Source organism: Anoplophora glabripennis, unplaced genomic scaffold (assembly GCF_000390285.2).
Source record: "Anoplophora glabripennis isolate ALB-LARVAE unplaced genomic scaffold, Agla_2.0 scaffold251, whole genome shotgun sequence".
In the NCBI taxonomy this organism is placed as follows: Eukaryota; Metazoa; Arthropoda; class Insecta; order Coleoptera; family Cerambycidae; genus Anoplophora; species Anoplophora glabripennis.
In genome coordinates, this window is record NW_019416333.1 from 1 (window position 1) to 16,652 (window position 16,652).

The following is a 16,652-nucleotide window of genomic DNA, read 5'->3' on the forward strand; positions in this document are numbered from 1 at the left end:
CACCACCACCACCACCACCACCACCACCACCACCACCACCACCACCACCACCACCACCAAAAATTGTTATTTTACTGCAAAACAAATATCTGTTATATTTATTCTATAATTCCTGTATTCATTCTATTTACATATTATTTGTCGTGATAAGCAATTACGTTTGCAAACCGTGGTTTTGCTCCCGAGCTATAGGATATCATATTGCCCATGTGTGCAAATGTAAGCCTCATGTTCTCGTAAAAGTTAGGCGACCATGCAAGGACGTTTCGATACCACACCTGTATTTATTTGATATTTTTATCCGACGCAGCAAATGCGAATTCCACATCATTGTTTGTTATGCAAATACCCCCATCGGGCCAACACCACGCACAAATATCTCCGGTGGCTTTGCCTTAATGAGCTCGGAATGTTGAGGTTGTGTAGCATTTATTTAACACCACGTATCGGAGTACACTCATAAAAGTGGTCTTCACGAAAATTATAAACAAAATAGAGAATGAAAATATGAGCGAAAACGATGGTACAGGGTGATTTTGTGTTTAGGCTTTTTTTCAAGATACGGGGTGTCAAAATTATATATAGCTGTGTCAATAGTATACCACTATTTGAAACTTTACAATAATCAGTCTTCATTATGCAAGTTATATTTTCTTAGCCTCAGTGATTGGTAAGATTTAAAATAGACGATGTTTTCAGATATTTTGTACAAGGTTTAAAGGTAAGTGAGGAAATATTCCCAAAATATGCAGGTAATCAAGAATCTTGGTAAATATCATCAAAATAAAAAAATCTCTATAATATATATAAATTATATATATAATACATATTGAAATAAATTTCTCAGCTTCAGCTTAAATATTAGGTACTTAAAAATCTTATAAAATCGATAATTTTAACTTAAAAAATTCATTTAATATTTTAGAGCGCCCTATTTTACAATGTCGACGAGGTAAGATCTGACTAAAGAAAATTTATAAACAATTTTAATTGTTACAATCTGCCATATAATTTTTTATTAAAATCAGTAACTGCTTCCGAAAACTAAATATGCGATCCATACGGTTTTTATAGTATATTACGTAATAAGTGTTGTAAAAAGCATTTTACGCACGAATGGAAAAGTTACGCACGACGCCGCGTAGCGACGAGTGCGTAAATCTATGAGTGCGTAATTGCATGACACCACGTATTACGTACTATACTTTACCTACGACCACTACTTTAAATACTTAAAAACACACCGTCTGCGAACAATGCAAGATTCCTATTACGTCGTACGGTAAAAAAATCGCACAGCTTGGTAAAAAAATCGTACAGTTTTCCTAGCAACCGCCTAGTAACGGTCAATACAAACAGTATTGTATTGACCGTTGCTAGGAAAACTGTGCGATTTTTTCACCGTACGTAATAGGAATCTTACATTGATCGCAGACGGTGTGTTTTTAAGTATTTACAGTAGTGGTTGTAGGTAAAATAAATTTTTATTCATAGCGATATATGTTTAAAAAAATCTATTAAATTATTTAAACATAAAATAAAATTTTGTAAAAAGAGAACTACTGTTTGTTTTTATTTAGTTGATCAAGAAAAAATATACTTTGTAAAATGTTTCGAAAATTCTAGAGCAGATTCTACATCCAAATATGCGAAAAAAATTCCAATAAACGTTGGTCCGCAAATGCTCTGTTTTCGAAATGGAGTATCAGAAAAAAAATAAAAAAATATGTTTTTTATTGATAATTTTTAAATTTTGTCTAATAATTTGGTATAATCGATTGCATTTCAGACCCATCAGCGGCGCGGCGTAGATATGGGATAGTACTTATTGATTTTTGACCAGAAAATCTACGCCACTAGTTCTTCTACTAGTTTTTACCTTAGGAACCTCATTTATTTTAGAACAAAAATGCCCCCTTGCATATTTGTCATTTAGCGATCGGCTTTCGAGCTACTAAAGATTTTTAAAAATCATGCAAATATTTTTTAAAGAAAAATTACACATATAGTATTAAATTCAATTCAATTCAAACCGCTCGCTAAATGACAAATGTGCAAGGGGGCCTTTTTGTTCTAAAATAAATGAGATTCCTAAAAATAAAGTAAAAAAAAAATCGGGATAAATCTAATAGTTTTAGCAAAAAATGTACTTATCCATGTAACATAACCTCAAATATGTCAAAAAATAACGATGTTGGCACTTTTAGGTTAGGATATCTCGAAGACCAGAGCCAATTGAGAAATTTGAACCTCAGATTCGAATTCAACGCACCAAAAAGGAAGTTAATAAAATATTAATTAAAAATGATAACTTTGAGGTTATGTAACTCCGTTAATATTAATTTTCTGATATGAGTGATATGTAAGCTTTGCTAAACATGGAAATTAGGGCAATTACATATTCGTTCATCATCTTCTATCTGTTGAAGGTAATAGTGTAGAACTGAAACGTACTTTCAAGTTGATTCGGCTCGACAAAATCACAAAACACGTCTTGGGGTACACGTGAAACTTCGTCGGTGCTCCAGAATGTGGTTTACCATTAACTATTACAATTGTTAATGCATACAATTCCAGCTGATTGTTTGCATCGGCTAGCATGTATATTAATTAAACAGTATATAATTATTTAAGGATTTAATGAGGAAATACATTGCGAGATACCATGATTTATGTGACATATAATTTACTTAAAGAATGCGTTGCATGATACCTACATATAATTTAATATACCTACTGAGTTGGTACAAGCAACAAGCCACTGTAAAAATGTCGTAAAAATGTGTCGGTAATAAAATAAATAGCATAATTTAATTAATTAATTGGCATTCTTAATAAATCAGTAGCCTGTGCTTTAAGTAGAATATATCTACCTCGAAAATTTGTTAACGCCATACATTTTTAAGTGTTAGTTATGTTATAATTTATAAAATTCTATCTTACTATTTCTGTATAGCTCTACAGGGTGTTTTTGAATGGAGTAGCATAAATGATACCAGTGAATCTACATTTCAAAAGAACACGATCTGCAAAAAATCGCCTTAGTAAAATGTTCACCCCTGAAGAGATATGGCCCATCAAAGTTTCCAAAAAAATTATGAAAATTGGCTGTAATTTGAAAACCGAACGAGGTACAAATAACAAATTTTTTACAGATTGTTTACTAATACAGATGCGAGTTTTCAACTAATTTTCGAAAATTTTAACCCCTCGAAAGGGGTTGAAATAACCACCTCTCAAATCATTTTTTGCCATAACTTTTATATTTCGTAAAAACTCGATATCCAAAAATACGCATTAGATAAACTGGTTCTTTTAGAAACTTTTACCTCTCTAGCAATTTTCCTTTAAAACTTTTCGTTTATTAATAAAAAAATAAAATGTATTACCATTCACCTCACACCGTATATGATTGCAATCAATCAAAGAAAAACTAAGTGTGCTGCTGTCATGCCAGTTGTCACAATTAACTCTTCTGTAAGTTGTCACTGTTATCAGCTAAATACTTTTTGGGTGTAAATTAACAAGAATTATGCCAAATTTTACTAATGATGAATATGTGGACATGCTACAAGTGTATTTTGAATGTCGCAAAAACTGTGCTGCGGCAACAAGAGCGTATAATGAGAGATATCCAAATCGTCAAGTTCCCCACAGACAAACTTTTTCGGCGGTAGAACGAAGACTTCGGGAAACTGGAAAAATACAGCCGCATATTGAGGGTACCGGCCGAAGACCTACTGTTCGTACTATTTATCTTGAGGATGCAGTACTTGAAGAGTTTGACGAAAATCGTCAGACTAGTACGAGAAAAACAGCAATGCACTTAAATGTGTCCCATAGTGTTGTTTGGAATATTGTCCATGATAATTTATTATATCCTTTTCACCACCGGCCAGTTCAAGCTCTACTTGAACCAGACATGCATAAGCGAGTTGTTTTTTGCGAATCGTATCTTAATATTCTAAGAAATAATTTGAATTTTGCCTCAAAGATACTTTTCACAGATGAAGCAACTTTTCAAAGACATGGTTTAACCAATATGCACAATCTTCATTCCTGGGCTCATGAAAATCCTCACGAAGTATCTATGACAACATTTCAACATAATTTTAGTTTAAACATTTGGGCAGGAATTGTAGAAAATGTGCTTGTCGGCCCTTTTGTTTTACCTCATCGACTTGGTGCTGTTGAATATTTGCAGTTCTTAAATGAGCATCTACCACCACTTCTGGAGGAAGTACCATTAAATGTACGTCAGGCCATGTGGTACATGCATGACGGGGCTCCTGCTCACAGCACTGTAGTAGTTAGGCGGTGGCTTAATTTAAATTACCCGAATCGTTGGATAGGTCGCGGCAATGAGGCACCTATCTCTTGGCCTGCACGTTCTCCCGATCTAACGCCCATGGATTTTTTCTTTTGGGGACATATAAAAAGTATTGTTTATGCGACCCCAGTTGACAGTGTTGAAGAGCTACAGGAAAGAATATTCGCGGCGGCTGATGAGATTCGCAACAATCCCATAATTTTTGCTCGAGTCCGTAACAACTTTGATAAACGTGTTAGGTTGTGTTTAGAAAGAAATGGCAATTATTTTGAAAATGTCCTTTAACTAAGTTTTTTGTTTTTTCTCTTTTTGATAATAAATTATTTCTTAGTTTCGTTTTCATTGTACTTCTATTTAATAAAAGTTTCTGCGACATTCAAACAGTTATTTGTGCAACTACTGTAAAGAGTGTGTATTTGTTGTACGATGCATGAAGTTTGCAGCTCGAGACGAAGTTGAGAGCTGCAATCATGTTAAGTGCAACAAATATGCTTTTTGCACATGTTGCACGCAACATTTTTTCTACGATTGTTTTTATTTCAAATTTTATTTAACAGTATTTTACATAATATTAAAATTTTAACTGACAACTGGAAATTAATTGCGCAAATTGTCAATGTCAGACGTTAGGTACTTATGGATATGCTTAGATTAAACTTGTAATCAATATTTTTTTTGTACTACTGTAAAAAAAGTTAAACTTTTGGCACAGTAGGTAGTGCAATAAGTAGTAAATTTTGCACGATCGTAGAAAAAAACACTTGTAGCATGTCCACATATTCATCATTAGTAAAATTTGGCATAATTCTTGTTAATTTACACCCAAAAAGTATTTAGCTGATAACAGTGACAACTTACAGAAGAGTTAATTGTGACAACTGGCATGACAGCAGCACACTTAGTTTTTCTTTGATTGATTGCAATCATATACGGTGTGAGGTGAATGGTAATACATTTTATTTTTTTATTAATAAACGAAAAGTTTTAAAGGAAAATTGCTAGAGAGGTAAAAGTTTCTAAAAGAACCAGTTTATCTAATGCGTATTTTTGGATATCGAGTTTTTACGAAATATAAAAGTTATGGCAAAAAATGGCTTGAGGGGTGGTTATTTCAACCCCTTTCGAGGGGTTAAAATTTTCGAAAAATAGTTGAAAACTCGCATCTGTATTAGTAAACAACCTGTAAAAAATTTGTTATTTGTACCTCGTTCGGTTTTCAAATTACAGCCAATTTTCATAATTTTTTTGGAAACTTTGATGGCCCATATCTCTTCAGGGGTGAACATTTTACTAAGGCGATTTTTTGCAGATCGTGTTCTTTTGAAATGTAGATGCACTGGTATCATTTATGCTACTCCATTCAAAAACACCCTGTATATTCTTTGTACTCTTTTGTATAAAAATACAGTTATGTAGTAGATACCAGCTTAATGATATAAACAAAATATTTTAGCTGCCCGAAATTATTGTAATTATTTCCAAGGTATGTCACACTGTAGCCTAGGTTACATCCAGTAATATCTTAGAGAAAGATTGACGTGATATACTACAGCAATGTGCCAGAATGCTATACATATATTTTATTTGTATAAGTTCCAAATAATTGTTTTTGAGATACAATTTTATTTTTTGAAATATCCTTATACAGGCTGTTACAAATTCGCTTCTCACTACAGGGATCTCGAAAACGGTAAGAGATACAAATGGAGGCAAAGTTGCGTAATCAGGGGACCAACATTGTGGCTTTAAAAAAAACAGGCTAACATGATTAGTTTTCGAAATATTTGAAAGAAAAACGAAATTTTGGAAAACTTTTTGCCCTCTATCGAATGGCATAATCAATTTTTACATGTAACGTTTCGTCCTCCAGGAGCATCATCAACTTAATTTTTTTAAATACGACCCTAGATATTTTATTACATTTTTTGCAAGCCTTCATGATCTCCAATACTGTACTGCCTCAGGCCGAACCAGATTCAGACGTTATGTCTCGAAAAATTCATCTTCAGTGTATTCGTCCCAAATTTATCTAAATTTTTTAGATTTCCTTGTTTATTTATATCGTACACTGTAAGTGTCGTTAGACCCTGTGAAATCTATCTGATATGATAATTTACCAAAATGTCTTTCTTAGATTCTAATACTGTCAATAGGTTTCATTTAATACTAAAATTGAGTTTCAAATATTTTTCTTCTAAAAGTTTTGTGTTCATAACAACGTTGTTCTTATAATATAACATTAACATTAAGGATATATTGAATATTGAAACTTTATTAAACCAAAAGGCTTCATTCATATATTCAGCACGATTATTTGTAACCTTTCTAAAAAACAACACGCATGCCTCTGCTTAATGATGTATTCATCGCAGTAGGAGGTCAATCAACTCTCAGTGATTTTTTAATAGACTATTGTTCTTTGCCTACCATTAAAAGCGAATATTGATTGTTTTACAAAAATATTTATTTTTATACCTAAATTATAACTAGCACTATTGTTGCCTGGTTTCATCCAGCGTCCGTTATACCGGGTGTTTCATGAAGTTCTCCCGGCACTCATAGAGGATGTTCCTTGGGTTATTTCTAGGAAAAAAGTTCATATAAACATGTGTCCGATTTTCTTTACTTATTGAGCTACACGAATTTGAAAATAAAAATAATGGAAATTAATTTTCATTTTTATTTTTAGAACATCGGTAATAGTGATACATACATTCTTAATTTAAGGTTTTCGAAAATTCCACCTCCTACTTCAATACATTTGTCAGCACGCCTGTGAATTGCTCGCGTTGCATTTCTAATATTCGCGTGCTTTTCTTTTATTTGCGTTGCAGCATTAACAATTCTTTGGATTAGAGCTTCGCGTGTTTCCACTTTCTCTTGATAAACCAAATTCTTCATCCAACCCCACATGTTGTAATCTAACGGATTGAGGTCTGGAGACCTAGCTGGCCAAATGTGTGGCCCACCTCGACCGATCCAGCGACCAGAGTAATGCTCATTTATGAGCAGTGACAATTCGGGAAATATGAGGTGGAGCTCCATCATGTTGCAAGCACATTCTTAATCGTCTTGCCAGAGGTACATCTTCAAGCAATCGCGGGAGTTCTTCCTCTAAAAATTGTAGAAACTTTGGTCCATTAAGACGACCTTTAATAGTAAATATAACATTTCACACCACACATTAACGCTAAATCTACGTTGAAAATTACTTTCTACGGTGGCATGAGGGTTGACTTCCGATCATTGATGCATGTTATGGGTGTTGTTGATACCGTCTCTGGTAAATTGTGACTCATCCGTAAATAAGATGTAGCGATACAAATTCCTATTATTATTCAACCACTGACAAAATTCTACCCGCCTAGGGAAATCTTCTGGCTCCAGATGACGAACACGCTGTAGATGGTATGGATACAACAGATTCTTGTTTAATGTTCTCCATACCCTGGTATTGGGAATCACTAAAGGTGTGGATATCCGTCGTGTACTAACACCGGGATTACGCTCGGCCATAGCAAGGATATTCTCTTCTTCTACAACACTCTGCTGACTTACCCGTTCGTAGTGAATGCGAACACTTGGAAGTGAACCAGTTTCTCTGAGTTCATGAAAAGTTGTAAACGTTTTCGGGGATGGAATGCGACGATTTGGGAAACGCCATTTTACCTTGCAAATGTCGTCAGAGCACACTTGACCAATGCGTAGCGCGCCGAGACGTAACGCAACAAATTTGATTATTACTTTTTACATTTAAATTTCAAATTCATGTAGCTCACAAAGTAAAGCAAATCGGACACATGTTTATATAAACTTTTTTTCTAGAAATAATCCAAGGAACATCCTCTATTAGTGCCGGGAGAACTTCATGAAACACCCGGTATATGTAAAACTAAATTGTACTATTCACTTCCAAAACTTCACTGTAAAACGCACAAAAATATTCGGACCTCAAGTTTTTTTTTATTCAAAACATTTACAGAACTTCATCGATTTAAAATGTTTTTGGACTACTTTGAAAATATTTCAGTAAACGATATAAATGAGGTAAGTACAGTTAGTACGATATTTGTTGACAGAGAATTGTAAGAAGACCCCTGCGTCACTTTCTTGGGATTAACCGCATTCAACATTCGAGGTAGAAAGAAATTGGCGGAAAATTTTAAGGCACTTTTCCAGATTTATCGAAAAAACCGTTAAAAATCTTCTCTTTCCTCTTCGATCACTCGATTACATTTACGTTCCTATACTTGCTATTTACTGTAAGTATAGCCTGGGGCAAGCCATAAAAGTACATTTGAATTTGAAAAATTAAAAAATGTTTATTATTTTTCGGGATATATGGATTTTTTTTTAAAAAAAGGCACTCGAAAATTGTCTAGATCTTCTTAGCCGATGGCCTACGATTTTTGGCTTATTTTCTTAGTAAAAAGTTGTATTACCATACTGTTAAATAATTTTAAGGATAAAAAATGACTGAAAAATTGCACTTTTTTGGATGTTTTTTTCAAATAACTACTTCAATTTTTATTTTATGGAAATGACTTTTAAAGAAAGAAATGAATAATATTTTTTAACGAATTTAAAAAAAATGTTTTTCTACGACCTTTTGGAGCCGAGATAACTTTTTTATTTAAAAAAAATCTTGAGAACGTAATTAACATTTTACAGCTATGCGCTTGATGGAGGTTAATATTGAATACTTATATTTTCAATAAAAATAAAAGGATATGTTTTATTGATTTGTTAGTAATTGATTTATAAAGTGAGCGCGCACTCGATTTGAAAACTGATTCGTGCATTCCAAATGACTCGCGCTTGCAAAATCAATTTTGGTATTCAGAAATGTGTTTAAATGAGTGATAAACTTGAATGTACATCAAACCACAAATTACTAGATAAGGGAACAGTTGGCTACTCAAATATTACCAAATATATGTCATCAGTGGAAACTTAATGTCAATGTATTAAAAATATATACATAATAAATTACATTTAAATAATAAATAATGAAAATCAAAAGGTCTAATTTATTATCCAGGTAAAAACGATCCTCGTATAAACCATGATATCCCAAGTAATAATAATGATATTTAGTTCATTTTCTCTACTATGTACTTCATACAGAGTAGAATGAGTGACAAGCAATCGTTTATGACATATGTAACAAAACTAATTTCTAAAAAATAATTTTAATTTATATGGTGTTCACGTACAGAATATCCTTTATTAAAACCTGGACTTAATTATTTGTAAAATATACTGCTAGAGTATTATGAAACCACAAAATTAATAAATTAGGAACATATAAGCACACGTCAGACACCACTAATATGTCACTAACCTAGCACTCATTTGTGAGGGCGATTTGAGTACGATTTAAGTGACTCATTGAAGTAGAATTGTTTATGAATACGATTAGGGTGAATTTAATATGAGACAAGTGTGAGTGGAACTTTAGTGAGTGGATATATTTTATTTAGAAATATTGACAGCAACCTACTAGATAATGTGTCAATAGAAATTAAAAATACACAACTTGCAATAAAATATATTTTATTTTTTTCCTCAAAAACGGTGCATCCTACGGGAAAAAATTGAGGAGACCAATTTGATTCAGAATTGATGGCGGATTTCTAAAAATAATTTCAAAGCGGGAAAAAGTCAGTGGCGTACCATTTTTTATTTATTAAAAAAGGTTGTGGCATTCTCGCACGAACGCCACTGGTGGAAGTAGAAATATCCAGATCACTCCAAACAATGCACATTTATCCCTCCAGAGCGAGAAATTAAAATTTAAACAGTGTATGTCCGAAACGAAGCATATTTCGACCGACCTAAGTTTATATGAATTTTTTTTCACAAAATAACTTCGGCAACCACCCCTAAAATATTTCGCACTTATTTATAAACACCCTGTATATAATCTGGGGTAATTTGCAGCATTTTTTTCGTCTAAACATCATTGTCATAAAATAAAAATTGAAATATTTATTTGAAAAAATAACTATCCTATAAAAGTGAAATTTTGTTGATACTAAAAATGAATAAAGTCGTAAAAATTTAATAACATGGTAATACAATTATTTACGAAGAAAATAAGCCAAAAATCGTTGCTGTAGGGCCATCCGCTGAGAAGGTCTAGCCAATTTTCTACAGCACCTTTTTTTTTAAAAGCATCGATATATCCCGAAAAATAATTAATATTTTTAAATTTTTCAAAAATGCACTGTTTCGGTTTGCCGCTCTCTCTTAACATTTTTCAATCGGAGCTATAGTTTTTTAGTTATTTCAGAAAACCCGTTTTTGTAATATTTTTAGCCTGTTTGCCATTTTGCATCGCGTTTAAAGAAGAAACTCAATATAAAATTGAATTTCCTTTAAGGCCATAAATTTTTTCCAGGTAACAATTTCTGTAAGCAGTTCTCTATAATGTTTGGACTAATATTGTACGGACTATACTGGTTTATGATGTTCAAGTAGATGGTGCTGGTGATTAAGGAAGTGACCTGACAACAATAGAACTTAGATTTTTATGCTGACCTAAAGTAATTTTACAATTGTTAGAGCAAGAAATATTTTCTTTCAAAGTTCATATTATTTAATGATTTTAATACATTAGGTAGGTTTTTCATTAGTAGTATTTGGATATCATTGTTTATTTTTAAACATATATTAATGTTATATTGATTACTGTTATGTCTATGAAGTGAATTCTTTAGCATACCTAGACATTTGGTATCAATGATGTATTCATCTGATGAAGATTTATAAAGAATTAATTTGAATTAGTATCTACAGAATACACTTTAGCAAAATCTTGAACATTATTTATTATGTTCTCAGGTTGTATAAAATCCTAGTCGGCAGAGGAAAGAATTTTTGGGGCATTTTTCTTAAATAACTAAGTATAATGTCATTTAGGACGTATAAAGGACGAATAGTATTACAAAGTAATAATAAATAATTGAAACAGTCTTCGTCCAACCAACTCGACATAATGATTATTAGATGTGAAGTTGATATCAATTAGCTGATATAGATAAGAATAATTTGACAGTGTGGAAGCGAAGTGGGTATTTACATGCAATGTTAAATAGCACTTCGAGTAACATTATAAATATTTATGGCATTACGTTCGGTATCAATTTACCCGATAAATGGTTATAATAATTCTCACCACACAAACACATTACCTTTAAGTATTATAATTAAGCGAACAATAAACATTAATAAGAAACCCGATCATGCTGAAAAAAAGCAAAATACGTCGCGATCAGCATAGCCACATTTTAATGAATGTCTAAGAAATAGAATGCTGTACTGATGTTTTCCATTTTAATGGCGCAATTACTATTAAGAGTAGCATTAAGTGTCATTTAAGGAGATCTAAAACCCACCCACTAATTGACTGTAATTGGGGTTACAGGTTTTTTCTCCAACTTCTCTGGCGACGTTGGTACTTTTATATTAAAGGTCAAATAATGCAGTTCAAAAATAATTACATTAATTTTTTTTAGAATTTTTAATTATAATCATGTATTTTTAACTTTTCGAATATATTTTAAACATGACTGCAATTTAAAGTGATCTGAGAACTTTTGCTGAAATATTTCTCAAATTTCTATAAATTTGGTACTCCATTACAACTTTAATTTTTTTTTAAAATGAAATTCAATCATAAATTAATAAATAATAAATACATTTATCTCAATTTGCAACTATTGCAACTTGTTTTATGAAGAACTATTAATTACATCCAAAACAAAAATTGTTAATTTGTTTTGTAGGCTTTTATGGCAGGTCGCTGGTTATACAAATTCCGTATTGGTTGCCACGTCGTTGATTTATTCTTCTTGTCGTTTCAAGAGACATTTCGTTTTCTTCTTCAGTCGAAATCGGAAATTCTGGTATTTATATTGCTGTTTGCACTGGTCCATGAAATTTTGGTACATGGTGTTTCACTTCCAAACTCCAAATGGTTCTCGATTGAAATTATCTTCATCCTTCTGGATTCCTATGGCCTCCCTTTAGGTTTCAGAGTAAGATCAAAATCTTCCAAGTGATTCTCATTTGCCTTTGTACTGACCTGTCTACCCATTTAGTTCAGTCACTAGAGTAGTTGAGGTGGATTTGATTTGAAGTTAAAGATTTTTTTGCGCAGAAAGTTGTCAAATATTGTGTAGGATGAGATCCCGAGTTTGCCTATTGCAAAAAACAACAACAAATATCTGAAAATTACGAAAAATGGACCACGGAATAAATCTTATTTCCTGGCGTATTCTCTGTCTCAGGTCATAGAGATTATTTGGTCTATTCAAATAAACTTTAGATTTCAAATAACCCCGTAAGAAGAAATCTAAAGGGATTAAATCCGGAGACCTTGGTAGCTACTCAATAGGGCCTCTGCATCCAATCCATTTATTAGACAAAGTTAAGTTAAGAAATTGGCGAACAGCAATTGCAAAATGAGGAGGTGCCCCATCGCGTTTTAACCAAATGTCACTATGAGGAATATCTGGATCTTGTGAATTCTTCATCTTCCTAGTGATTGGTCCTAATAAGTCCCATAGCACTGCGGCCTAATTAGGCCTATTGTGCGTCCCAGTACTAGTCCTATTCAGCAAGTAGTTTTGTCCTTTTGACAAAGTCCAAAAGCTTCCTTGCTGACACTTCTCTCAGTTCCTTGGGTTCTAAATAAGGTCTCCACAGGAGCGCCATTCTACTACATGCAAATCCCGGACACTCACCCAGGATATGCAGAAAAGAATCGTCCTCCGAGTCACATCCTCTGCAGACCGGATTGTCTACAAGCTTTAGATTATGTAGATGTTTCCTAAAGTGACAGTGTCCCGTTATGAGTCCTGTTACTCTCCTAAGCCGGATTTTGTTCGAGTTCAGTAAATCGTTTACTCTTTCCTTCGAAGGATTCTCCATGAGCTCCTTAGAATGGCTATGTCCTGGCCTTGAAGTCCAGTATTTCCTGTGTTCTGTCTCAGTCAATTTGCCCAGAGCCCGCTTGACCACACTGAGAGATGTGCCACAGAAGGTCTCCGGGCCGATGAACTCTGTCTCGGATCCCTTCCTAGGAAGTTCACCCGCTTTCTCGTTCCCATAAATGTCTTTGTGCCCTGGCACCCAACACAGTCTAACTGTATTATTGGTGGCCAGTTCAGTCAGCATTTGTAAACAATCCCACACCAGTTTTGAACTTATCTTGTGTGCGCCTAAAGCTTTAATTGCAGCTTTACTATCAGAGAATATATATATGAGTTTACGTTTATAACCTCTACTTACATTCTCTGCCAGACACGCCATTATCGCGAAAATTTCTGCTTGGAATACGGTAGGGAACTCCCCCAGACTGTAGCTTGCACTCCATCTGGGTCTGAGTCCATATATTCCTGCACCCGTCACTCTGGTCATTTTGGAGCCATCTGTAAACCATACTAGGCTCCACATTTCCAGAGTATTAAACCCTCCCTCCCGTTTGCTTTGATCCTCTATTCGAGTCTCAAATCGCTTGTGAAAGTGAAACCTTGGAACCATCTTGTCAGATACCATCCCAAAAGTTGGTTCCGACATAGATGTGTCCATGATCCTGGAAAAGGAACTACCCCTCCAGTCGTTGTTATTCCTGAGTCGATATGCTGCTAGCCGCGCATCTCTTTCCACCACTATGTGCAACGGTGGTAGCATGACTTCTAGTGCAGCTGTCGAGGTCGATGCCTTCGCTCTCGTTATACCTAAACAGGCCAATCTCTGAATTCTATTCAGTTTTTCCCTCGCTGTGGTCTTTTGTGTTTTTTGCCACCATACCACAGCGCCGTAGAGAATCCTAGGTTTTACTATCGATGTATACAACCAATATGACATCTTTGGCTCCCAATAAGGCGACGGCATACACACAATGTCTGCTTCGCCTTACTCACCACTTTTTCCTAGTGCGCATTCCAGGTAAGCTTATTATCTAGTATCACTCCTAGATATTTTACCTCCCTGAAAAGCCTAATGCACCTCTCCCCTATTATAGGTTCAGAGAGTCCAATCAAATTCCTTCTCCTGGTGAAAGGTACTACGACCGTTTTGTCAGGGTTTGCTGATCTTGTGGATTAGGAAACATCAAAAAAATTAGGTCCAAGAATTCGGTATTCGACAATACCTGCCCAAACATTTAGTTTTTGACGATGCAGTGTGCAGTCTAGTTTCTGATATTTCTGTTGGACTTCTTTTAGGTAAATCTCTAACGTGGCAGTGCTCAGCAAATTTCAATTTAATTTTACTGAAAGTAGATCTAGTAATTGGAGGTCGATCAGGATGGATTACATTAAATAAATTACACACCTCCTGTTGAGTAAGCACTCTGTCTCCAAAACCAATCATCATAAGGACTTCAATACGTTTTTTCTCAGATAAATGCATTTTTAAAATGAAACGTAAAACTGACAAAATGACACTGACAAACTAAACGACGGTGATAGTTTGATTGTTATTGTCACAAAATACTACATCAAAATGGTCTAGACTATCAAAAAGTTTCTCTTTTGGGATATAAGGGGTTATGTTACGGTTACTTTTTAAAATTATTTTCATATTATACAGGGTGTTAGGACATTTGGTAACTATAATGCCCCCATATATCCCAAAAGAGAAACTTTTTGTAATCCTCGTATTTTGGTCACAATAGTCCGTGTTGTTTAGCGTGAATAACCCTGTATATGTTCTTCTTGAGACACCCTGTACAGAATTTTTTATGTCAAAAAATTTGCAATTAAAAAACTAATTCACGTGCCCAAGCGTTTTTCCACAAAATAATTACCTGAATTTTAAACGAATTTGTTCCTTTCATGAATGCATTGTATAAGAGTAAACATTTTTCATATTTTTATCGTATAAAATTAATATAATAAACTATCTTCTCGTATAGTTTCGCCAATATTTATTAACATTAACTCTATTTACAAAATGCTTAAAATGTTCATATGAAAGCAAATTTTTTTATCTAAGGCTTTATTTTGAAGTTATAGCGAAAAACGGGCCATGTAAAGGATAGCATTAGAAAAAAATTACATACAACGTCAACCAAAAATATAATAGAAAACTATACCTTTAAACAATTATTACTTTTCTTTCAGTAATAATTCGAAAGAATATCAAAACTACCTGTCCCTTTTTCTAAACAGTAACAAACATTTGCGAAAACAGTATGGGTTTTATCCCTAACAGTTGCCAAGGTATCTTATCTCACGAGCACTTGAAAATTCACCGCCCTGTATAACACTATTAGGCTTAAGTAATATACTCAAATCGCACTTCTTGTACGAAATAACTCACACATTCATTGATTACATAACGCACAAATTAATGCTGTCCATTTAGAGGCTTTATACGTACCACTAATCACATAAACGTAACTTTATTGCCCTGTTGCACTTTGCAAAGTTAAATTACTGGGCACATAAAATTAAATAAAATACGCCGTGTAGGAGTATCCCGACATAATAATGTATAATGGACATAGAAATAAGCAGTCGCTGTATTTAAAATATTTATGATACCTGTACGCCAATACAGAGAACGACATAGTGTCTAATAAACTGCCCATACGAATAGCCGATAGACACTTTTGGTTCGGTCAAATGTTACTCGCAGGACATCAGGCTCGTTTCCAGGCGGTTTATGGACACATCGTTGGATAAACATATGCTATGTAGAGTATTTTATAATATCGCATGCTGCCTAAATATAAAAGTGTAGGATACATTTATTTGCAAGTAAAAAAATTTTATTTTGAATGTTTGTCTTTTATTGGCCGTTTATTATTTAATAACAAATAATTCGTTTAATAAATCATAGTTTTAACTGTCACAAACCGTAAACAGTTAACAGAAACATGCTTAAATGAATTAAAATAATAGTTATTTGTTATATAAGTGTTTTAAGTAGCATTTTATCTACGCAAGAATCATATTTGTGAAGTTAGAATTATAGGAATTTAATAACAAAATATTCGCACGACTTGACACTTCTTACTAGTACTCAATGAACCGTGGTAGGTTTTGTTATATCTACTGGTTGCTATGGTACGTTGTTTATTATTAATTATTTAAGTTCTATCTGAATTTGGTAAAAACGAAAGAAAGTAATTGTGTTCCCGTGGTTGTTTTTGAAGAAGCTCAAGAAGCAATTTTCCATTTATTACCAGCGAAATCCAGGGAACATTACGAAAAAATGTTCGCCTTTAACGAATGGAGGGGAAAACGGAGAGGACTGACAATAAATGAGAAAGTCATGCTATCGTAATTTTTAAATTTGAAGAAAA